Here is a 26,802-nt window from a genome sequence, read left to right as displayed (position 1 = left end):
GTCCATCGCTATCCCGTGAGTACGGGCATACCTTTCTCGGTGCTCCGGTCCCGCGATGTCGCTCAGCAAGAAGCAGCTTGTGAACAGACCGGCGGAGCACATGTTTCAAAATGGCGCGTATGCAAGCCGCTCAGCCAAGGAGAAGCAGCGTGTGGCGGCGGAAAAACTGTTCTCCAAGCCCCTGCCAAAGGATCCGGTGGCCTCCTCCAGTACACCGGAGGGCTCTCCGGGTGGTGGATCCGAAGCGGATGACACCGTACCATTAGAAGACCCGGTGCAAGCGGGACTCGTGTGGGCCACAGTGAGTACTCCAAACCCTGAGTCTACTAGGCCCCAATCCCCGGTGAGCCCTACTACAGAGGGGGAACCTACTCTGCGGGACATATTTGTAGCTGTGACATCATGTAATATGTCCATAACGGCCCTCACCACAGAAGTTAAGGGGATGAAGTCTGAGATCTCTTTTCTCAGACAGGACGCCCAAAAGATGAGGGAAAGAACCTCAGCATTGGAAGAGAGGGTGAGCACTATTGAGGATGACCTGGGGCCCATGCAGAGGGATCTCTCCTATAATAACCACCTGATTGACCAGCATTCTTCTAGATTGGAAGAATTAGAGAACAGGATGAGGAGAAATAATATTAGGGCCATAGGCCTCCCTGAAAAAATGGAGGGGAAGAACCCCGTCAAATTTATTGAGAAATGGCTGGTTACTGCATTTGGGAGAGAAGTCTTCTCCCCCATGTTCTCGGTCGAACGTGCCCACAGAGTGCCATCCAGACCCTTACCGCCCGGTGCACCACCGAGACCTTTTTTGTTTAAACTCCTACATTACCGGGACAGAGACGCTATCCTGCATAATGCAAGAATTAATCCATCAGCCCTAAAAGTAGACAACACGAAAATCTCCCTATTCCCAGACTTCTCAGCTGAACTGCAAAAGAAAAGGGGCAAATTCCTGGATGTTAAGCGTCGTCTGAGAAACCTGGAGCTTAAATATGCTATGTTGTACCCCGCCAGGCTGCGAGTGGAAGTATTTGGCTCTGTACAGTTTTTTGAGTCCCCTTCTGCTGCTACACAATGGCTGGATCGAGAGGAACAATCGATCCGGGATTCTAGGGGCAGACGTCCCGCAGACTGAGTGGAAGAATTGCTCCGGAAACCGGGGACTAAGGCTGTATCTTCCGCATTGTCCACCGCTAGGCGGTTATTGTTCGCTTTGGTTGCTACGGGCTAATAGTTGGCTGTTGAGAAGCTTTTTAAAGACACTATGGTGCGCTTCCACTGTTGCCCCCAGAAGGGCTGTGTTGAGCCCTGTTCAGTATCATTACCTGTGGTTATTCAGGCCATGCTACAATTGTTTTCAATGATAAGGAGTCCCACCATGAACTGTCACCTGAACCTCACCATGAATATCCAATATACACCTGTGTTGTCATTGGTTTACAACCATTTCTCTCGTGTGCCACCATGCCTGTTCCGAGACTTTTTCTGTTCCAAGTCCCCTTTGTCGCCGTGCATCCCAGTCCTATTTTTGGGGGATAGGCCTACTCAAGGCTTTTACCTATATCTATTCTTCTCACACGTGCTGCCGCACTGTTGCCCTACCTATGTGCTCTATGTTTCATTATATCTAAGGTCTGACTTCACTGTACCCCATACTGTTGGGTGGATAGCTACGCTTGATAGCAGTATTATCTCCTTAGGTCTGATACGAGGATGTTCTCCTGTCACTGATATGAACTTAATGCAATGTCTAATATGACTAGATGTCTTTCTTGGAATGTAAGAGGTCTAAATGGCCCTGTTAAACGGCTAGAGGTGCTGCGCACTATTAAGAGACTCGGTGCTGAGGTGGTGTGCCTACAGGAGACTCACTTCCCCTCGGGTTCCACTCCAAGGCTAGCGGTTGGGCAGTTTTGCCACCAATACCATTCCACTCATACCGTTTACTCGAGGGGAGTGAGTGTCCTTATCCGTCGAAGCACCCAATACTCAAATATGACTACTAAAATAGACCCTGAGGGTAGATATGTCTTTTTATATTGCTCTTTGTATGGGGTTAAATGTGTGTTGGCTGGAGTGTATATTCCTCCACCGTTCTCATCTACTGTATTGAAATTGTTAGCTGACTTCATGGCTTGTCTTCCTGGTATCCCAGTTCTGGTCCTCGGGGACTTTAACAATCTGATGGAGTATGAGAAAGACAAACTGAAGCTTAATATAGGAACAGGGGGGCCAGAGAGGAGGGGCCCCATGCCTTTTTCTCGGTTGATGGGGGAATTGGGTTTAACTGATGTCTGGAGGATCCGTAACCCGGATGCCAAGGTATATTCCTGTAGGTCAGCTTCAGTGGGGGGACTGTCTAGGATAGATATGGGTTTTGGCAATGGCCTCTTGCTCCCTATGGTGAAAGACTCTGAATATCACCCGAGACACACCTCTGATCACTCTCCATTCACGGTTGATCTGGGCCTGGGTGAACAAAGGGGTAGAAGCATATGGAAACTTAATCCGTTTTGGTTGTCTCTTATCCCGGAACATGATCCAATGCCACAGCTCTTAACGGATTTTTTTAAGGATAATTTAGGAACAGCTGAAATCCAGGTTGTGTGGGATGCGGCTAAAGCATATATGCGCGGTCAATTTATTAGAATCATTAATCAGATCAAAACCAACACTAAGGAGTGGGAGACACGAGTGTTAGAGGAAGCGAGCTGTTCTGAGGCAGACTATGTGGCAGATCCCTCTGACGACAACGCAAAGCGGAAATGGTTGGCCTCACAGACCATGCTTAAGGATCTCTCCTTTCAAAAAGCTGAAAACAAGAGGTTCTTTCTGCAACAGAAGCATTTTGAAGAGGGGGAAAATACAGGCCATATGCTGGCGATTTTGGCTAGGTCGCAGCAACCCCACTCCCACGTTGCGGCGGTTGCAGATGCGGGGGGAGTGCTGTGTCATTCCACGCAATCCATTTTAGGTTGCTTTAAGGAATTCTTCCAAAATGTTTACTCGTCTAAGGTTACTCCCACTACTGAACAAATACACTCATTCTTGGATAAATACCAGCTACCGACATTCTCCATGTCAGAGGTTACCATGCTTAATGCACCCCTTACCGGAGAGGAACTCCTGGAGGCACTGGCGCAGGCACACAATGGACGTGCGCCAGGAGCTGACGGCCTCCCCTCTGAGGTTTATTGCAGGTATTCAGAACAGATCATCCCCATCCTTTTAAAAATATACAATACGGCCTTCGAGACTGGAAAGCTGCCTCCATCTATGAACGAGGCCCTGATCATAGTGCTGTTGAAGCCTGGGAAGGATCCTCTCTCCCCAGACTCATACAGACCCATTTCCCTCCTGACATTTGATGTTAAACTTCTGGCTAGGGTCCTAGCCACTAGACTGTCTAAGTGCATTCACTGTGTGGTACATAGGGATCAGTCAGGCTTCATTCCCACGAGATCCACGGCACAAAATCTACGTAGGTTGTTCCTAAATATTCAGGTTCCAGTAGACAATCCAGGCAATAGGGCTATATTCTCTCTCGATGCGGCCAAAGAATTCGATAGCGTCGAATGGCCATATCTTTGGGAGACACTGCAGCGGTTTGGGGTTGGACCTTCTTTCCTGAAATGGGTGCAGTTGTTGTATAGCTGTCCAACAGCAAGGATGAGAGTTAATGGGGAGGTATCTGAATCGTTTCGACTTTTTAGGGGCACACGGCAGGGGTGCCCGCTGTCACCCCTGTTGTTTGCCCTAGCACTAGAGCCCCTGGCGATTCACATGAGAGCTTTACCAGACATTACAGGCTTTGTCAGGGGGACAGGACGGGATGTTATCTCTTTATTTGCAGACGACACGTTATTATATTTAGGTGACACTCGGGAGTCTTTGAGTAACGCGATGTCTCTGAACGCAGACTTCGGGGATCTGTCGGGCTTCAGCATTAATTGGAACAAGTCGGTACTTATGCCACTGGATCCCATGACAAACAGTCTTCCAGACTGTGCCAGGGATGTAGTGGTAGTAAACAAATTTAAATATCTAGGTATTCAAGTCACTCCCGACCCTGCCCAATACTTATCCATGAATCTGACGCCACTGTTACATAAATTCAGACAGAAGTGTGCGTCCTGGAAAAAACTCCCTCACGGTCACAGGCAGAGCAAATCTTATTAAAATGGTGTGGGCCCCCCAACTCCTATATATTTTTCATAACGCCCCGACCTGGATTCCACATAGATGGTTTTCTCAGATTGATGCTCAGTTTAGGGATCTGATATGGGGTGGTAAGATAGCGTGCATAAAACTTAGTACACTACAACTTGCCAAGGACCAGGGTGGTCTAGCTGTCCCTCATGCCCGTTATTACTTTATAGCTTCACAAATCCAACATTTGGGAAATTGGGGGGAGGTAGATCACGGGGATCCAGTACGTGCACCACTGCTCCCTCCGGGGTCATTGCTCCCGGCGGTGTCTCACTTGGAGGCAGGGTTCACACATCTAGACCAGACTCTACCCACGGTGGTGCTGCTTAATACGCTTTGGAAATATGTCCGATCCAGTCTTGTTGTCAGGGGGGTGTGCCCTTTCACCCCCATCTGGAAAAACTCCTACTTCAGAGAGCTCCTTAAACTTGAGGGCTTCAGGCCTTGGGCCAATGCAGGGATCCAATACATTACGCAACTGTTTGATGGTCCGATCCTCAAGTCCTTTACAAATCTACAGGAGGAGTTTGGGTTGGGCAGAACACAATTCTATAAGTATCTCCAACTACGGCATGCAGCTCAGAAGGAAGCCAGACTGTCCCCTATAAGTATAATAAGGCACCCCCTCCATAGTGATGTGCTTTTTTAATAAAGATAAAAAGGGCATGATTTCACAAGTCTATTCTAGGCTGCTGGGTGTCACCCACGACGCGTCCGAATTGCCATGTAAGAAAGGGTGGGTAACCGATCTAGGCCCCATTGACGGGGATATATGGGAGCTGTGCATAACCTCTGCTCCTTTGGTCTCGGTGTCGGCGCAACATAGACTCTCGCATTTGTACCTCCTCCACAGAGTGTACAGAACCCCCGCTCGACTCTATAAATGGGGAGTACGAGACTCCCCAATTTGTCCCAAATGTAATGTGCAGGAGGGAGATTTACTACACGTTATGGAAATGTCCAAAACTATTCCGATATTGGAATTATGTCATTACCACTATATCTCAGGCATATGGCTTTTCGTTGTCTCATGACCCAGTGATCTGCCTACTAGGTGCCCTTGAGGTGCCATCACTTTCTCCTAACGGTCATACAGCCGTACTGAGGCTGCTTTATGTGGCACGAAAGGCCATTGCTAGATATTGGATCACCCCCAGAGTGCCATCTGAGGGACAATGGGTAAAGATGGTAAATAGCCTACTAATAAGAGAAAAGATCACTTACCAACATAGAAAGTCCCTTAAAAAGTTTTACTCGCTGTGGCAACCCTGGCTAGATGTACCGGGCTTGGGCCCCACCCAATTGATAATGGAGAGACTACTGCAGGGGTAAAGGGACTATGGACGGCTTGGTGTGGGTAAGCTGGCGCCAAGGCAGGCATTGAGTTATCCGAATATGTTTCTTGTGACAGGTTGTGGTATGGTGAGGAGCACTAAAGGTTGTCTTTTGACAGGTTACATGTTAATTGCGAATAAAACAGTGCCACTGTGTGCCTTTACTATGAAGCACGCAGAGATACTTTTGGAGGAACTCAGGTATCTCGGAATAGTTGGGGTGAAGGGGTTGAGATTGGAGTCCAGTGTATAGATGTGCTGGCCTTCATCACCTCCGGTTGGTATCCTCAAGGGTGCTAGTTCCATGTAAGTTCAATAATATATTGACTAATGTTATTGCATATCCTAAAATGTTTTATCTGGATGGGCTTTCACCCAGTTTTGAATGTATGTACATTATTTTTTGTATACATCCTACAGTGCTGTTTGATTATTTCTTTGCTTCAATAAACCTTTTCTTGATTAAAAAAAGTATGATTGGCCCATAAAAAAAAAACATACTTCTCTTTTAAGCTGGCCATACATTAACTGCTTAACGACCGCCGCATGTACATATACGTTCACAGAATGGCATGTACAGGCAGATGGGCGTACATGTACGTCCCTGCCTTTCCGCAGGTTGGGGGTCTGATCGGGACCCCCCCCCCGGTGCATGCGGCGGTCGGTTCCTCCGTGGGAGCAATCCGGAATGAGGGCGCGGCTATTCGTTTCTAGCCGCCCCCTCGCGATCGCTCCCCGGAGCTGAAGAACGGGGAAGCCGTATGTAAACACGGCTTCCCCGTGCTTCACTGTGGTGGCTGCATCGATCGTGTGGCTGCATCGATCGTGTGATCCCTTTTATAGGGAGACACAATCGATGACATCAGACCTACAGCCACACCCCCCTACAGTTGTAAACACACACTAGGTGAAACACTACTCCTTCAGCGCCCCCTGTGGTTAACTCCCAAACTGCAACTTTTATATTCACAATAAACAATGCAATTAAATGCATTTTTTGCTGTGAAAATGACAATGGTCACAAAAATGTGTCAAAATTGTCCGAAGTGTCCGCCATAATGCCGCAGTCACGAAAAAAATCGCTGATCGCCGCCATTAGTAGTAAAAAAAATAAATGCAATAAAACTATGCCCTATTTTGTAAACGCTATACATTTTGCGCAAACCAATCGATAAACGCTTATTGCGATTTTTTTACCAAAAATAGGTAGAAAAATACGTATCGGCCTAAACTGAGAAAAAAAAAATTTATATATGTTTTTGGAGGATATTTATTATAGCAAAAGGTTAAACAATGTTCTTATTTAATTTACTTTAGATTTACCTTCAATCATGTAGTACAAGGGCCTGCCTGATTGCATACAAATTGAAAGTGTTTAAGTTTGACCCCATATTATATGGTTTTGGTAAATCTAAAGGAAAATTGTATAATGTATGACCAGCCTTAGACAACAGTGAGTAGAAGGGCCTTCTCACCCTGGGCTTACAGAAAGAGGATTAAATGATGCCAAAGGTCATTCAACCCCAATGAAGACCGGTGCTAGATCAATGAGTAGTTGAGTCTGTAAGAAAGTTAAGGTGAGTATAGCAGCCAAAGCTGTTTTTTTTTTTAACTTGTGCTGTGGACAATTTTATCTTTTTTAGAAAATATTTACAATTAGAGCAACTAGTATATCATAGTAACATTAGCGCTCTTTAACTAACCCGGACCATACATTATGCCAAGAAAGGCCCCTAACTAGTCTTAAATTGCACATTATATAAAAAAAAAAAAAACACATTTAAAAAACAAAAAACAAAACTTAAAATAAGAGTGACAGAACACAAATAAGGATCAAATACAAAGTCAGCTCAATTAGCAAAATTGGTTTGAAATGACTGGTCATTCCAATAAAGAAAGGTTTTCCCAACAAGAGCACAGAAAACAATAACAGCCAAGTAGTGATTTAACCCTGCCTTTCTCAACCAGGGTTTCCCCAGCGGTTGCTGGCAGTTCCTTGAGCTGTGGCATATTGACCTCATGTTTGATGATGCCTGCATAGTTCTAGGGCGGTAAAGCGAATGGCATGGCAACAATTATAATTTTTGCTTCCTGTAAGGTAAGCATTCTAACACTGTAAAGGGGGGAGGGGGGCATTTCCACTGACCACAAATATAAGGAGCATTTTTCCCAATGTCCCCCCCCCAATGAATTGTCTTTAGTATAGGTTCCCCAAGATCTTTAAAATTGTTTTAATTGTTCCACCCTGAGTATAAAGAGTGAGACCGATGGCTTCTCAAACCCATCCCCACTCTACTAAAAACATGTTTTTATTATTTTCTGTCTCCCGCAACACAGGTGGCAAAAAATTTGTGACAATGGTTCTAACCATAACCCACTTCAAAACAACAAAAAAGGGTCCAGTTTTCCTGTCCCTGGCTCCTATGGGGCAGATCCACGTACCTCTGCGCCGGGCGCAGCGTATCTAAGATACACTACGCCGCCGTAACTTTGTTCTTTTTTTTTCGAATCCTCAAAGTATTCACACTGTAAGTTACAGCGACGTACAGTATCTTTGGCGGCGTAATGGCGCGCAATTCAAATCTCTGTGATGGGGCGTGTTTTACGGTAATACGTCGTGTCCCCACGTAAACAATGTTTTTTTTTAACTGCGCATGCACCGTCCGTGGGGGTATCCCAGTGCGCATGCTCGAAATTAACCCGGAACAAGCCAATGCTCACGACGGTGACGTCATTCTACAAAAATCCCTATTCGCGAACGACTTACGGAAACAACGTAAAAAATTCAAAATCTTACGCGGGAACGACGACCATACTTAACATTGAGTATGCCTCATAACAGCAGCTTTAACTATACGCCGGAAAAAGCCGAACACAAACGACGTAAAAAAATGCGCCGGCCGGTTGTACGTTCGTGGATCGCCGGAAACGCCACCTATCGCCGAAAAATTGCAGCTTAGATCCGACGGCGTACTAAGACGTACGCCTGTCGGATCTAGCCGAGATGCCGTCGGATCTTGTTTTGAGGATACAAAACAAAGATACGACGCGAAAAAATTGAAAATACGCGGCGTATCAAGAGATATGCCGGCGTAATACCTATGTGGATCTGCCCCTATGTGTCTAAAAATCACAGCAGTGCTCTTAACATTAGGGCAAAGGAGAAATAGACATAACTTCAAACATAAAAAAAATCGACATTAGATATAGGTCATGTCCTTCCTACATATTCTCTAGAAAAAACAATGCTCTGCCTCCAGCATGAGTGAAGGGAGACACAAAACAATATATAACAAAGACCAACCTTTGGTTCCTACTGAAATACAGATGAGCTACTGCTTTCTACACGCCTAAGCAAATACAGCCAGTATTACTGTTGAAGACGTTGCTCCCATCCATCAAATTGAAGAGCCTTGTAAAAGTCATGTACAGAAATATGTTTCATATGAGCTAAAACAGAAAAGAGGAGACATTGTTAACAGATAAAATAATATGTTTATTCACAAACAAATCTTAAAGTGATACTAAACAGAAAGTGTTAGTTGCCATAATTAATTCACATAAATCATATAAAGTAAAACCTTGGATTGAGAGTTATCTGGTTTGAGAGTGTTTTGCAAGACAAGCAAAATATTTCTATATATAATATATAAAATTTGACTTGATTAACAAGCAATGTCTTTGCTTCTAATCCCCTTGTGGAGGCCTCCATTTGTAGATGAACATTTTATAGTTACACAATCTATCACATTGCTATAATCTTTTTATATGGACAATAAACTGAAGGACTTATGAATAAATTGTTGTGGAATGAATCAACTGAGATTCCATTATTTCTTATGGGGAAATTTGCTTTGATATATGAGTGCTTTGGATTACAAGCATGTGTCCGGAACTAATTATGCTTGCAATCCAAGGTTTTACTGTACACTGTATATAATGTCACTGTAATTTGTTTTTGTTTGTTTTTAATTCTCTAAGTACCTTATTGCTGCAGCACTGTTGTGTGGTCACATGACCTTTCCCTGTACTTTGGCATCTGCTGAGAAAGGCTTTTTTACTCTGCCGATATATGCTTTCTACGGTGTGAGTCTGTGTCTGCACAGCCCTGATAGATGCTGCACTATTATATTATTATTTGTTATAATTATTTATAGTTATTTATTATATTATAATTTATGATTTTGTGTTTCAAACTTTATCATATCTGGGATGTCTACTAGACTCCTGTCTGGTCAGTTTTAAGTGAGTTATTCCTAAGAATTGATAGAAGACCTCCATCACAGCTTCAGTGTGAACATAGGCAGAACACACCACACCACCGTGCTAATAATCTGCTTACCAGATGGTAAAGGCAACAGGCGTTGTAATCATACAATGCAGCATAACAAGAAATTCCAAGACTCGGACAATGGATGGATATATTGTGCAATCATCACATGGAAATAACCAATGAAGAGAACAAAAGCAACAATAGTGAAGCCCGCACTCGCTCCCCAACGTTGCGCCGGCGTAACGTAAACTCGTTGGCGTAAGCCGGCCTAATTCAAAGTAGTTAGAAGTGGGCGTGATACATTTAAATGAACCGTGACCCCATGCAAATGAATGGCCGAACGAACGGCGCATGCTCAGAATCACGTCGAATATACTCCCTAAGATACGACGGCACATTTACACTTACGCAGCATATCTGTACATACGTCAGCGTAAGTGTTTCAAGAATACGGGCCTATGAGCCTCCCTTGCTCGATCCAAATAAAAAAAAAAAGGTTTTGCCCATAGTTCTACTTTAACTTATTTTTTATAACAATAGCCTGCATTTCAATTAGACCACAGTTCTTCCCTTGTGGTTTTAATGACTGAGAAATGAGCTCAACAACATTCTAAATAACTTATTAAACTGTAATGAAATTTAATGAAAAAGACAAAAACATTGTTCCATATTAAACACAGAGCAATATCTGATGGATCATGTGCATAACAGAAAAGACTGATGAAGGAGTAAACAGGAAGCCTGGACATCTATTGAATGCCTCCTGGAGTAAATCTGTCCAAGTTTAACCACCTGCTATGTGTAAATGTTTCTAACCCTGGAATATTTGTATTAGGATATGTCTGTATTGAAAGTATTTAGATCATGTGATATAGATATGTTATTTTCTAAGTCCACACTATTCACTGAGAGGGTTATCAAGGGCATCATCTGTGCTATTTAAAGTGTCCTTAGCTACACCCTTAAAACAGGTACAACTCCATCGTATTAATATTATATACCCTCCTATGCTATATTATTATTTTTTTTATTTCACATCCTTTGAGTCTCCTGCTAATCAGGTCTATTCATATCCTGGTCTAATCAACCCAGGAAAATGCTCTATGAAAGGCTGGTGTTTTGCCTCAAATTCACCACCTGCTGGCAGCAAGTTGTAAATAAAAAATATTTATATGCAACCCATGCTTGCCTGCATTATTTAACCACTTAAGCCCCGGACCAATATGCTGGCTAAAGAACCAAGGTGTTTTTACAGTTCGGGACTGCGTCGCTTTAACAGACAATTGCGCGGTCGTGCGACGTGGCTCCCAAACAAAATTGGCGTCCTTTTTTCCCCACAAATAGAGCTTTCTTTTGGTGGTATTTGATCACATCTGCAGTTTTTAGTTTTTGCGCTATAAACAAAAATAGAGCGACAATTTTAAAAAAAATGCAATATTTTTTACTTTTTGCTATAATAAATATCCCCCAAAAACATATATCATTTTTTTTCCCCTCAGTTTAGGCCGATACGTATTCTTCTACCTATTTTTGGTAAAAAAATCGCAATAATCGTTTATTGGTTGGTTTGCGCAAAATTTATAGCGTTTACAAAATAGGGGATAGTTTTATTGCATTTTTATTTTTTTTACTACTAATGGCGGCGATCAGCGATTTTTTTCGCGACTGCGACATTATGGCAGACACTTCGGACAATTTTGACACATTTTTGGGACCATTGTCATTTTCACAGCAAAAAATGCATTTAAATTGCATTGTTTATTGTGAAAATGACAGTTGCAGTTTGGGAGTTAACCACAGGGGGCGCTGTAGGAGTTAGGGTTCACTTTGTGAGTGTTTACAACTGTAGGGGGGTGTGGCTGTAGGTGTGACATCATCGATCGTGTTTACACGGCTCTCCCCGTTCTTCAGCTCCGGGGACCGATCGCTGCACTCGAGCGGCGATCGGGTCCACGGGACCCGCGGTCCCGATCCCGGAGCTTCGGACTGGGTCGCGGGAGTGCGCCGCGCGCCCGCGCCCGCGACCCACGGCTGGGTACAAGTACAGGACATATATATACATGCTTGTGCCCAGCCGTGCCATTCTTCCGACGTATATGTGCAGGAGGCGGTCCGGAAGTGGTTAACTGGCCTCTACTGTGAACATTCTTAATTCAATCATGAAGCATGACAAAACATGCATAGAAATCTTTTGAAATGTGTGTTCACCATCTTCAAAAATTGAACTCCAGACATACTGCTAATTACACAGTTTAACAAAATCCAGATGGATTATCACACCTGTCAGGCCTTGTACACACGACTGAACATGTCCGATGAAAACGGTCCGCGGACCGTTTTCATCAGACATGTCTGCTGGGAGGTTTTGGTCTGATGTGTGTACACACCATCAGACCAAAATCCCTGCAGACAGAGAACACGGTGACGTAGAAGACACCGACGTTCTCTAACACTGAAGTTCAATGCTTCCACGCATGTGTCAAATCAATTCGACGCATGCGCAGGATTTCGGGCCGCTGGTTATACGTCATAACCAGCGGACATGTCCGATGAGTCGTACTAACCATCGGACATGTCCGACGGACAGCTTTCCAGCGGACAAGTTTCTTAGCATGCTAAGAAACTTTTGTCCGCTGGAAACCTGTCCGCTAGGCCAGGAAACCTGTCCGCTAGGCCATACACACGATCGGACATGTCCGCGGAAACTGGTCCGCAGACCAGTTTCAGCGGACATGTTCGGCCGTGTGTACGAGGCCTCACAGAATAGGTACCGGTAATTCTGTTCATTGGTATTCAATGGTATTCAGTATTGTGATCAAGGTACTCCTGCCAGACACTACAACAATGAACTTCACCCCCAATGCACAATGCTGTTGAGCAATAAAGAGTGTAATGGGACCTGCCAATGAAGGAACAGCAGCACATTAATAAGATCACCACTCTGCTCTCTCTTTTCATTAGTGAGTTTCTACTGCATTAAAAAGATAGCACTCTCCAGTAAAGTCGATGGGAGTTGACTTACATGTTACATGAAGCAAAATTTATCACGCTCAAAATTCCCGCAATCAATAATTGGTGAAAACATACACTCACCAGCCACTTTATTAGGTACACCTGTTTAATTGCCTGGTAACACAAATTGCTAATCAATCAATCACATGGCAGCAACTCAATGCATTTAGGCATCTAGATGTGGTTAAGACAACTTGCTGAAGTTCAAACTGAGCATCAGAATGGGAAAAAAATTGGATTTATGTGACTTTGAACATGGCATGGTTGTTGGTGGCAGATAGGCTTGTTTGGGTATTTTAAAATCTACTGGGATTTTCACACACAACCATATCTAGGGCTCACAGCGAATTTTAACCCAAAAAAGAGGAAATATCGAGTGAGCGGCCGTTGCGTAGATGAAAATGCATTGTTGATGTCAGAGGCGAAACTGGCTACAGCAGCAGAAGACTACATCGGGTGCCATCTGAGAACAGGAAATTGAGGCTACAATTCGCACAGGCTCACCAAAATTGGACAATAGAAGATTGGAAAAATGTTGCCTGGTCTGATGAGTCTCCATTTTAGCTGCAACATTCAGATGGTAGGGTCAGAATTTGGCATAAACAACATAAAAGCACAAATCCATTCTGCCTTATATCAACAGCTCAGGCTGGTGGTGGTGGTGTAATGGTGTGCGGGATAATTTATTGGCACACTTTTGGGCCCTTTAGTACCAATTGAGCATCATTTGAATGGCAGTATTGTTGCTGACCATGCCCATCCTTTTATGACTACATTGTACCCATCTTCTGATGGCTATTTCCAGCAGGATAATGCCCCATCTCACAAAGCTCAAATCATCAAACTGGTTTCTTGAACATGACAATGAGTTTACTGTACGCCAATGGCCTTCACAGTCACCAGATCTCAATCCAAAAGAGCACCTTTGGGATGTGACAGAACAGGAGATTCACATCACGGATATTCAGCCAACAAATCTGAAGGAACTGCGTGATGCTATCCTGTCAATATGACTACAATTTCTGAGGAATGTTTCCAACACTGTGTTGAATCAAATGGGGATCCAACCCAGTCCTTGCAAGGTGTACCTTAAAGTGGTCAGTGAGTGTGTATATACCATAAATATGTATTGCAAAGATGAAAATCAAAATGTGTATAAAATATGCAAATGTGGATTACCAATGTTAAAGCAGAACTAAACCCATCAACGCATTACAACATTAGTTGACTTCATCAGGGGGATGAAGTTAACCAGTGATGTATTTAGTAAGGCGGAGCCTTGGGAGACATCAGTTTAGGAGAGAGGACCACAGCACACTTCAGCAGCAGCATGTCTGAGCTCAGGGGGAACTCTCTTCTCCAAGCTTCTTAAATAAGAATGATCTGTTTTTACATTTTTTAAATGTGATTAATGTGTTAATAAAGATGGATTAATTTTGGTAACAGGGGGAGCACTATGATTTTTCTCTTTTCTTTTTAAACATTTGAGTGTTTCCTATGCTGGTGGTTCCAATGAGGGTATTTTTAGTCATCTATCAGCGCTGTTCCTGGCTAGGTGTAACATGTAACACTTTACTTTGGAGCAGTGCTCCACACCCCCATCCCTGATCCCCCCAGTGACAAGGGGCGGTGGGTCCTCTCCCTGCAGCCGCTGTCACATTTAAAAAAAATCTGCCCACACAGCAATGTCATTCATTCACAGTATTTTGGGTATGAATGAACTACAAGTCCTGTCTGCCACAGTGGCAGATGCCTCGTAGTTCTGAATGCACTGTAAGGGCGCTGATAAGAGCCCTCAAAGTTTACTGACACTTACTGCACTTAGTAACTGTCTACCTGTATAAAGGTATGGTCAGACAGCTTTACTGAGTTTTTGAAGGAGCCTGGCATTCCATCCACAAACCACTGATCGCAAGTGCAATGCTTTGCAGGCTGGAGTGTAAAAACATTATAAATACACATTTTTTTACCTGCAAAATCATATGTAATTATTATTTTTATAACTACTTCAGCGCTGGACGATATTACCCCCTTAATGACCAGAGCATTTTTGAGATTCGGCACTGCGTCGCTTTAACTGGCAATTGCGCGGCCGTGCAATGTTGTACCCAAACAAAATTGACGTCCTTTTTTTCCAAAAACAGAGCTTTCTTTCGGTGGAACTTGATCACCTTTGCAGTTTTTATTTTTTTGCGCTAAAAACAAAAAAAATTGAAAAAAAAAACAATCTTTTTTACATTTTGCTATAATAAATATCCCCAAAATATATAAAAAGACTAATTTCTTTCTCAGTTTAGGCTGATATGTCATCTTCTACATATTTTTGGTTAAAAAAAAATATATTGATTGGTTTGCACAAAAGTTTTAGCGTCTACAAAATACATTCATGGCATTTTTATTATAATTAATAATGGCGGTGATCTGCAATTTTTATCAGGACTGTGACATTGCGGCGGACAGATCGGACACTTTTGACACTATTTTGGGATCATTGACATTCATACAGCGATTAGAGCTAAAAATAGCCACCAATTACTGTATAAATGTCACTGGCAGGGAAGGGGTTAAACGTTAGGGGGCAATCAAGAGGTTAACTTTGTTCCCTCAGCGTGTTCTAACTGTAGGGGGGATGGGCTACCTAGTGCGGGTACGCTCTTTTTTGCACCTGTGCCATTCTGTCGACTTACATCGCCATGCCATTTTTTATTTTGTAATTGTTGGATTAAATGGTGTTTTTATTTCTGCTTAGAGTTCAGCTTTAATGTTTTGGGCCAGACTTCGAGAGATCTTTGCCAGTAAATGTACAACAAACTTCATTCATATTGTTTAAGATCATCACACCTAATACAGTTAAAAGTAGCATATCATAAAGCTGAATTCCATTAGGAAAACAACTGTTTCTGTAAAATGTGTGCCTTAGTGTAAAGGTACAATACCTAGACAAACAGAAAATGTATATCCTGGACTATAAAGTCTTTTTTTTCAGATGGTCTTGGCACCCAAAGATTTAATTTCCTCTGCATATCCTGTCATACATTACACCTGAATAGAGTGACCCAATAGCAAAGTCTGGTGTGGATTACAAGCCCCTGCTGCTAAAAGTAAAGAAATGGAATACTTATAAGTTACCAAATGACATTTACCATTTCTCCGAAATAATTTCTATTTGAATGCAACTTCTACCACATTATATAATTAGATAAAACTGTCTAATTGCAAGATTTGGGTCATTTAGGGTTCATTCACAGCAGGTGTGTTGAGCTGCGTTGATTAGCATTTATCAACGCAGGCTCAATGCCGGGACACATGAAAAAAAAACAATTTACAATTTCTGTACAGTATTCCAGGTGCTTCCATCATTCCCCATGTGGCACATTACTAGTCCTTGAATCTTCTATGTGATATTTGAAATAGTAAGTGTGCGATATATACCTTCTTCTTCCTCTTAAAGCGGTTGTAAACTGCTGCAGTAAAAAAAAAAAAAAAAAATCCCCCGTAAGACAATTGTATAATGTGCTAGTATGCATAGCATAGCATAGCATACTAACACATTATGAAATATTTACTTTGGAACGAAGCCCTTCAGGGGCATGCTGTCACCGCTGATAGGGCTTCCATATCCCCTGGTCTTCCTTCCGCGATGACATCACTCACGCGCAAACACACGTGGGAGTCCTAGGTTCCACCACAGTACTCTGAAGGTCTGGCATGGTATACAGACCTTCAGCGCGCATGTGTCTGTGACGTCATCGGCTGAATCCAGTGTGAATATCTCCTAAACAGTGCCTTTTATGAGATATTAATTTTACCTACCTCATTTTACCGCTCAAAAACGCCACTGCCCAAAACTGCTGATAACAGTCTATGTGTGCATGGACACATAGGATAACATGATGGAGAGTTTATTGACTGTAGAAAAAAACATCTAATGCCAAAAACAGCTGCTGTTAAAACGTCCAAAAATGTCCCGTGTGCATGAGGCCTAAAATGTAAATAAAAAAATTGGTGCAATAAATTCGCCATCAATATCTTTACTAGGCCTATGGAAATCTCTCACAAATAAACTGCACACCTTTTTTTTCATGGAGTCTTTATGCACCCTGTGCAAAAGAAAATTCAAAACAGCATGGGGGCCACCCCACCAAAATTGATTCCAGAGCCCAATCTGAACATGCATCTTGGCTTGCTGGCAAACGGGGCAATGAATGTTCCTGGATGAATGCCCTCGTTTATAATACCAGGCCACATACTAAACATAGGGGATAACTTGCCAGAGAAACACACCCTGACAAAGCACTGTGTTCTAATGTTGATGAGGACAAGGGCCTCTTCCCTAAAATCCTGGATGTGGGGGGCTTATTGGAATCTGAAAGCACCCTTCAAAAACAAGGGGACCCCCAGATACTCCCCCCTCCATGAGAATAATAAGTACCCCTGCTCATTCACAAATACAAAATAAAAGGTCAATAGTAAAAACACACACAGTCCTGCAATGTAAATCTACCCTCAATCACATCATCCCATGATGCAGATCCATGCCAATCACAATGGCAGAAAAAAAACAGCTTTTTTTTGCATACAAAATTGTCTGACACATCCATTTATTTGGTCGTTCACACAGGAATCGTGCAGAGGTCTCCTTCATATTATTTCCATTTCTATTTGAATGTGCTTAGCCAATAGTATTAGACAATCTTCTCAATTAGTAAATATTTTTAACTCCTATTCTAATGGTTATTACTCTGCACGCTCTCTACTTTGCAGATAGAGAAAGGAGCTGTGTGTTATAGTGGGCGTCCTGACACTCCTGCTTGCCCCCTCCCCCTCAAGGGGCTTTCTCCACACCAAGGAGAAAGCCTCACATTACGGTGTGTAGTAACAGACAGAAGAACAGGAAGTGAGGATTTCTCAGAAGAAATAAGGACATATAAAAGCAAAATCAAGGATGAGGTAAGTGAAGGAGGACTGCACTAAGGTAAAGGAAGCTATTTAGGGAACAAAAATGTTACCTTTACAATAGGGTCGAAACAACTAATCGATTAATCGACAACTAATCGATTATGAAATTAATCGATTACAATTTCATAATCGATTAATCGGCCAGTAACATAATGGGGTTAAATAAACTAAAATTAGCCCATTATAGTACAAAAAAGCAAATCGCTACTGTAAATATTACTTTCACTGTCCCACAGTAAAAAAATGAACCCCTTACAGTAGCGATTATTTGCACTTTTTGTACTTATTTTTGTTTTTTTAACCCCATTATGTTACTAAACATCTCAGGCCTGGGTCACACCTATGTTTTTTGCAGAAACACACTACAGTTCATTTACATGTTTTCCTATGGGACACGTTCACATCCATGATTTTTTTTCAGCTGCTGCATATTTGGAAAGGGCGAGGACTTTTTAACGCAAAACAGTGCTGTTTTTTTTTTGTTCAATATACTTCAATGGAGAAGCTGCAGAAATGCAAAAGCTGCATGTAATGTGTGTTTGCAGCAATTTGTGTTTTGTAATCCGCCCAATAACAAATTGGCCCAAAAAAATTAAAAAATTCTAATTTTTCTTTTTTTAAGGCTATTATCCGATTAATCGATTAATCGAAACAATAATCGGCCAACTACTCGATTATGAAAATAATCGTTAGTTGCAGCCCTACTTTACAACCCCTTGTTGTCTGTAAAAATTAAAATAAAATTGCAGAGTGCCTACCTAATAAGAAGCATAAACTCACAGTCCCTAGAGTACTGAACTGAAAGCACTTTTTACCTGCCATTGTCGGCCTTAAAAAATATAGTTTGTGCAAGATAAATGAGATAATGTATGCAACTGATTTTTGTACTTAGCCAAACATACAGTTTCTCACAAAAGTGAGTACACCCCTCACATTTTTGTAAATGTTTTATTTTATCGTTTCATGTGACAACAGTAATGACACTTTGCTACAATGTAAAGTAGTGAGTATAAAGCTTGTATAACAGTGTATATTTGCTGTACCCTCAAAATAACTCATCACACAGACATTAATGTCTAAACCGCTGGTAACAAAAGTGAGTACACCCCTAAGTGAATATGTCCAAATTCGGCCCAATTAGCCATTTTGTCTCCTAGATGTCATGTGACTCGTTAGTGTTACAAGGTCTCAGGTGTGAATGGGGAGCAGGTGTGTTAAATTGTGTGTCATCGCTCTCACTCTCATACCGAAACTGAACTCTTTGAGGATCTGAAAAAAATAATTGTTGCTCTCCATAAAGATGGCCTGGGCTATAAGAAGATTGCCAAGACCCTGAAACTGAGCTGCAGCACGGTGGCCAAGACCATACAGCGGTTTAACGGGACAGGTTCCACTCAGAACAGGCCTTGCTATGGTCGACCAAAGAAGTTGAGTGCACATGCTCAGCATCATATCTAGAGGCTGTATTTGAAAAAAAAGTTGTATGAGTGCTGTCAGCATTACTTTGGAGGTTGAAGGGGTGGGAGGTCAGCCTGTCAGTACTCAGCTCAGCTCACGGAAGCCTCTTCTAAAGTTGATGCACAAGGAAGCCTGCAAACTGTTTGCTGAAGACAAACAGATTAAGGACATGGATCACTGGAACCATGTCCTGTGGTCTGATGAGACCAAGATAAACGTATTTGGTTCAGATGGTGTCAAGCATGTGTTTTGCCTACAGTCAAGCATGGTGGTGGGAGTGTCATGGTCTGGGGCTGCTGGCACTGGGAAGCTACAGTTCATTAAGGGAACCATGAATTCCGGCATGTACTGTGACATACTGAAGCAGAGCATGATCTCCTCCCTTCAGAGACTGGGCCGCAGGGCAGTATTTCAGCATGATAACGACCCCAAATACACCTTCAAGACGACTGCTGCCCTGCTAAAGAAGCTGATGGTAAAGGTGATGGACTGGTCAAGCATGTCTCCAGACCTAAACCGTATTGGACATCTGTGGGGCATCCTCAAACGGAAGATGGAGGCGCGCAAGGTCTCTAACATTCATCAGCTCTGCGATGTCGTCATGGATGAGGACTCCAGTGGATACAAGCTGTACACTCACTACTTTACATTGTAGGAAAGTGTAATTTCTTCAGTGTTGTCACATGAAAATATATAATACCATTTTTACAAAAATGTGAGGGGTGTACTCACTTTTGTGAGATACTTTAATACAAATGTATTGATGAACTCATGTCTACTGAATTCCCAAGTCAACCTGCTGTCCAGACAAATTTTAACATATGTTTAAAAACATATTTTCTTGACACCAAAAAAAAACTGTCTTTATTGTTCAATCCAATAAGTCTGCAAAATTTACAATTGTTATCATTATGTCTATAATGTCCTGTTCAATGTTCAAATTCTATCTTCAGATGTGACATCTTGAAAATACATAACATACTACACTATTTTTAAATGTTTGTGGTGTGATTTCAAATGATATGTATAACCTAATATCATTATCATCTCAGCTTTCAAGGTATAAATCTACCCGCAATTAATTTCTCCACTTTTACAGAGGATGTCATTAAAGTTTTAAAAAGCAGATGGAAATGAAATAGAAATACTCAAGTTACTAAATAAGAACAAAGAAGAATATATAAATGCTTGTGCTATGTCAAGAAATTCTGATCACAAGAATGTCAAGTTAATATATTGAAACGCAGTAAGGTGTAATTTGAATTACTATATTTTTAACATAAAACATTCCTGCTGGTTAGTTTTAATAATTACTGTATTTATTGGCATATAACAATCACTTTTTTACCCTGAAAATAGAGGGTAAACTGTGCCTGCCTGTTATACGCAGGGGGCTGTGGAAAGTTTTTTTCCTGAAACTTCCCTCTTAAAGTTAGGGTGTATGTTTTTTGCCTGTGCGTGTTATACGCATTAAATACGGTATGTACCAAAAAGAAAATTGTGCAGGGTAGGAGCGAGCAAAGTGAATGCAAGTGTTGAAAGTTGAAACTATCATTCGGTAATTCTAAATTCAGGGCAGTAACAGTGCTGGAGTGTGCATGTAAAGGTATGTGCAAGCTTGGCTAGATGCCTGCACTGTACTGCTGCAGTCTATTTAGTATACTGTATTATAACCATTAAACCTTTTTTTTTTTTTTATTTACAGTAGATTTGCCTTCACTTTCTGTCTTGAAGACACAAATGAGAGAAAACCTCCATAAAATTAAGGATTAGGGAAATTCCCACCTCGGCCAGGTGTCAACAGAACACTTGTTTAAATTGGAAGGTTGACACTTAACCTCTTGCTCTGGTACCAATGTATAGTTTTGGATTTCACCTTAATTTCCATTTTGGTGACCTTGATTGGTAGGACAAATTGAGGGGTTATTCTCTCAAGTTGGGACACAAATATCTAACCCTTCTCAGAGCTATCCAAAATATTAAAAAAATCTTCACTTTTAAATGCATTTTAGAGGGCAGTTAACAACAATGGATGTGTCTCTTTCAGATATCTGAAATCTGTCGCTATACCTGACCATCAAAAGCAGCTAAAGGAGTTAAACATTTTTGCTGTGTTCAAAATTTTATGTAATTTGGTTGAGAAACGGAATGTAAGCAATTTCAAATTTCAGCTGAATTTCATGGCTGACAGCAGCACAGATGATGGGCAATGAATAAATATTAGGCTTTCTAGAAAACAGTTCTTCAAACACATTGCTATTCAGAATAAACATAGGCAGAATATTTGAAGATAATAACCCAAGTAGAAAAACTATAAGTGATGAGCACTTCTCTGCATTCCAAAATTGCATGAAATCTTCCATGTTGCATAAAATACAATTTTAATATCCATGATAGTGAAAGTTTCTACAGAATAGTCAAGATGTCTCAAATTGTCTCTCTATGACTGTCATTTATGCATATTTTTTAAGAGATGCAGCAAAGCTCAAACAAACATTAAGAAATTACCATTTCAAAACTGCAGAAAACATTATTAGTTTTAAAAGAGATAAACTAAGCTGGATGGCCGCATACAACTGTGGTCAGTTGTATGCATATTGATACCGTATGTACAGTGCCTGGCATACATGTTCAACCCCAGGGCTTTTAAGTAGTTTTAATTGGGATTTTATCTCACTGATAAATAAAAAAATACTCCATAATATCAAATTAGGAAATTGTATATAGAAGTTTTTGTATTATGGGTATACAGTATATTAAATTAATTGTTTATTGGTCCCTTGGAGTATTAGTGAAGTAATTAATTTATATGTTGATAAAACAAAAAACGAAATAAAATAAAAGGCATAACTGTGACTCTGTCTAGGGAAGTCCAACCACCAAAACTCATTGATGGGTAAGGAAGGCATTAACTCTTAGGCCTTGTACTCACGACCGGATCTGTGCGCTGAAAACTGTCTGCCGGACAGTTTCCGGCGTACAAGGCTGATTTTTGTTTGGTTCCGCTGGCTTGTACACACCAGCGGACCAAATTACCGTCGTACCGGAACGCGTGCACGTAAACTACGTACGACGTCACTATAAAGGGGAAGACCAAACTTAATGGCGCCGCCCTCTGTTCCTCTTTTGCTAGTTACGGGTTTGCTCGTGTTAGTGAAGGTTTGGTTAGAGCTGATTCGCGCTTCTCGGTCTCCAGGCTTTGACAGCGTGTATTCACGGGTTCAGTGCGTGTGCTTGCGGTAACGTAGTTGTCATTCGGCTATAGGCTAGCAGGTTGTTTCTGCTTTTGCAGTTGCATCCTGTGCGCTCGTATCTGTTTGTCACGCGTTCGTCGCAGGTAGTGCTGGATTTGCGAGTGCTTTCTGTTTGAGTGTGTTCTTGACTGACCAGCCGGCCGGTTTGAAGCCATGATGGAGCAGCAGCGTCAATTTTCGCGAGTTGGTGCTGTTTATGGGATGGCTGCTGGATATGTTCATTATTCCAGTACTTTGGCCAGAAACAGGGGGCGGAGGCGTTTCTGGACCAAGAATTGGTTGCGCCAGCGTGACCAGTTCTCACATATGCCTCTGCTTATGGGAAATCCAGGAGAATAATCCTAATGACTTTAGGAATTTTCTCCGCATGACGGACCCCGTATTCAACAGTCTGCTGGATCTTCTGTCCCCCTATATCACGAGGCAGGACACTGTGATGCGCCAAGCCATCACGGCCGAGCAGAGGCTTATTGCCACGTTGCGGTACCTGGCGACTGGGAGGAGCCTGCAGGACCTCAAGTTCTCGACAGGCATCTCTCCGCAGGCGCTTGGGGTCATCATACCGGACACGTGTGCTGCCATCATCAAAGTTCTGCATGAGGAGTATATTAAGGTAAGTTTCCTGGCTGTAATAATGTGGCCAACTAACTTTATTTTTAATTTCCCAGATATGCTGTGTGTTTAACTAACGTTCCCTTTTCTCCCTATGCATGTTGATATAAGCTTTACATGTTTTATTCTTGACCTACCTGCATATTTGTCCCTTACCCAATATTAACCTGTCCAGCATGCTATCCTAGGGACAAACCCACCTTGCCATTTTTTAAAACACGACTTTTTGGTTTTTGTGTCCCCCCCCCCTTCAAATTTTTTAAGTCCCCATCAGAGGGCTGTGGAGTCTCTTAATTAAGTGGCCCTATATATATTTCATTTCCCAAATTCTCCATGCACATTTTTCAAATGCAATTTTAATACTGTGAAGTTTCACAAGGATGCTTGTAGGATGTTTTTGTGCCAAAGTACTAAATCTCTTTTTTTGTTTGTCCCCACAGCTACCCTCCACACCACAGGAATGGCAGTCTGTGGCTTCCCAATTTGCCCAGCGGTGGGATTTTCCAAACTGCGGTGGAGCAATAGATGGGAAACACGTCCGCATTGTGCCCCCACCCCACTCGGGGTCCTACTATTATAATTACAAGGGTTATCATAGTATTGTGTTGATGGCGGTGGTGTCGGCACAGTATGAGTTTCTATATGTGGACGTGGGGAAGAACGGCCGGATGTCTGATGGGGGAGTGTTCGCACGGACTGATTTCTATGATCGTCTCCAAGCTGGTGGTCTGGCATTGCCACCAGATGAAGAGAATGTGGAAGGACTTCCGTTTGTGTTCCTAGCGGACGAGGCTTTCGGGCTTGGTCCTCACCTCATGCGGCCTTTTCCCCAGAGGACCCTCACCTCAGAGAGGAGTGTGTTTAATTTTCGGTTGGCCAGGGCTCGGAGGGTAGTCGAGAATGCCTTTGGGATACTCACCAACCGGTTCCGCCTGTTCAGGACATCGATACATCTGGCGGAATATAAATTGGACACCGTTGTATTTGCCTGCTGCATTTTGCACAACTTTTTACGCAGGCACTCCCAGACGTACCTACCCGACATCGGTTCTGAGGCAAGACTACCCTCAGATCCCCTTCCCGGGCTGGACACTGGTCGCGCTGGCTTGGCCCCCCAATCAGCTCGTGAGGTACGCGACAAATATGTTGAGTACTTCATGGGTCGGGGGGCCATTGCTATGCCAGATCATATTTCTTTCTAATTCGGCCCCCAAAGAAAGGAATATTCTCACAAATAATAAATAATTAGACCATTGGACTTTATACAGTTGTTTGTCATTAATGCTTTTTCTCTTTTTATCTGTCTTCCTGGTTCTCTAACTAACTTCTGCAATTTTAGTGCATAATTGATTTCTCCACTTTTAGTAAATAACCACATTTTGCACAGTATTCACTCATCTACAAACAAGGTATTGAGTCTAGAAATAAGAAGCAACTCCATTTGAAAATTTTGAGGTCAAGTGTTTTAATTTTTGCTTGTTCATGACCAAAAAAATTATTTTATATTTTTTTCATTACTCCCTGCTTTTGTACTTAGGAGTCTACAATATTTTTTGGACTTTGTGTATTTTTTTTTCAGGTAATTAAACAAAAAATATTATCAAGAATATACATTTTTTAACAAGTTCACAGTTTTGTTTATCAAATATAGTTCGATTTATTGTTTACATATATATATATATATATAGAATATTTTTGGTGGGGTGTTTACCGCCTTTGTATTTTTTCTTCTCGGCATATTTTTTCGGCCCAAAAACCTATATTTTTTTTAAAAATTTTTTTTTTTTTTTTTTTTCATTTTTTTTGTGTGTTTTTAAATACGAATATTTGTTGGGGAGATTTAGGAGTCAAATCTCGACTTCACTAAATTCAGTGATTAGAGAGATTTATAATTCTATATATATATATATTTCATTTTTTTGGGTGTTTATTCTTTATGGTCTAAACTTTATAGTATCCAAAAATGTACAACATGGACAAAAAAAAGAACTTAAAACTTATAAAAATATAAAAATTCACAACAGCAGTCAGTCATGGTGTGCTTTCACACTGGAACACGCCAAAATTTGAAGATACACACATTCAGTGCAAACTCGCCAAATGTCATTGGTTCAACAGACAAATGGCCACATGTGCTATCTGACATCATGGGTGATCAATGTCTGTGTTTTGTGGGAGCAAACCCTTCCTCTCAACTACTTGAGGATGGAGGAGCGGGTTGGACCCACAAAGCACAAACACTAGATATTCTGTGATGGCAGATAGCACATGTTGGCACACTGTGTGTGTATCTTCAAATTTTGGCGTATTCATTATTAAAACAGTAAAAATGTTTGTGGGGGCGGGGGATGGGCGGGGGGTGTTTCAGTCTTTGACACGGCCCATCATGTCAATAATATTTTTAAAATTGGATTCGATGACCATCATTCTTTGCCGCATATTGTCCATTTCCGTGCTGCATTCCAAAAGGACATTTGTTACATTCTGTTCCATGACAACCATCCTTTCACGCATATTGTGCATTTCAGTGCTGCACTCCATTACCTGTTGAATAATTATAGCAGCACTTGCACATGAAAATATTGACACACCATCCTCCTCCCCTAAAAACGAAAAAAATGGGCATTCAAAAATTTTTTATTTGATGAGGCCTATCTACATATGTTTTTTTAAATCAAGCTAGGGTGACACTGACCTGATGGGCTTCTCCTTTCCACCTCTTCGACATCTTCTATCACTCCTCCTTCTTCCACCACCTCCCCATCATCTTCTATCACTCCTCCTTCTTCCACCACCTCCCTATCATCTTCGACTCCTCCTTCATCCATCAATCCACCTTCTTTCAATTCGCCAAATTGTTCTTCCGCCACTTGCCCTTCATCTGCTATAAATTCTAAGTCCAAAATTACTTCTTCCTCCTCTCTTCCTTCCTCCTCTCTTCCTTCCTCCTTTCTTCCTTCCTCCTCTCCTTCCACATCCTCTTCTCCTTCAACATCCTCTTCTCCTTCCACATCCTCTTCTCCTTCCACATCCTCTTCTCCTTCCACATCCTCTTCTCCATCCACATCCTCCTCCTCCTCCACATGTCGAGATGGAAGATTTTGGCCTTGTCTGGCCCTCTCTGCCTCCTCCAAATGCTGGCGACTTCTTTCCCCTTAAATAACAACAAAAAAAATGTATACTCATCAGCACACAGATATTGGAGAGCATAAATCGCACACATTGCTTAGAAGAGCCTTTCATTTATTTACTTTTATCTTTCACCAAACCTACATTTTTGAATTACTTCTATGGCAAGCTCTGATCCTGCCCCTTTTTAGCAAAGTGACACACATGGATGTCCCCCCTAAACTGTATTTCTGGGAGACCCTACCAAAACCCATTTTTGTTTTGGGGAGACACAGGTGCTCTGCATTGCAGATGTGAAAACATCTGCTTTATTACCACTGTTTTTAGAATGTATCCTGTTTGCCTTTCCCATTCTCCTAATTCTATTTTTTATAACTAGCTTTTACACAATGTTTACAAACAAAGTGTTTGGCCAGTGAGCCATGTCCAGGTGTGTTGTTCCTGGAAAAACCGAGCCTTTCTGAGAAACTATGTGATGTTACGTGGTTTACTAAGAACACTATTTGTAAATATGTAGTTATTTATGTCATAAAAAATAAATGACAACATGTCTTTA

General features: G+C 41.9%; 1 protein-coding gene across 6 annotated transcripts in view; it reads right to left on the bottom strand.

Moving 5' to 3' along the window:
* Positions 1-26,802, bottom strand: part of BMPR1B (bone morphogenetic protein receptor type 1B) — a 638,082-nt gene that overhangs the window by 373,755 nt on the left and 237,525 nt on the right. For all 6 annotated transcript variants that reach the window (XM_040328038.1, XM_040327997.1, XM_040327989.1 and 3 more), the window contains one exon: positions 8,854-8,999. The gene's annotated coding sequence lies outside the window, so the exon portion shown is untranslated. The remainder of the gene's footprint in view (positions 1-8,853; positions 9,000-26,802) is intronic.

The sequence above is a fragment of the Rana temporaria genome, chromosome 1, assembly GCF_905171775.1.
Source record: "Rana temporaria chromosome 1, aRanTem1.1, whole genome shotgun sequence".
Lineage (NCBI taxonomy): Eukaryota > Metazoa > Chordata > Amphibia > Anura > Ranidae > Rana > Rana temporaria.
This window is presented reverse-complemented; position numbering and strand designations above follow the sequence as displayed.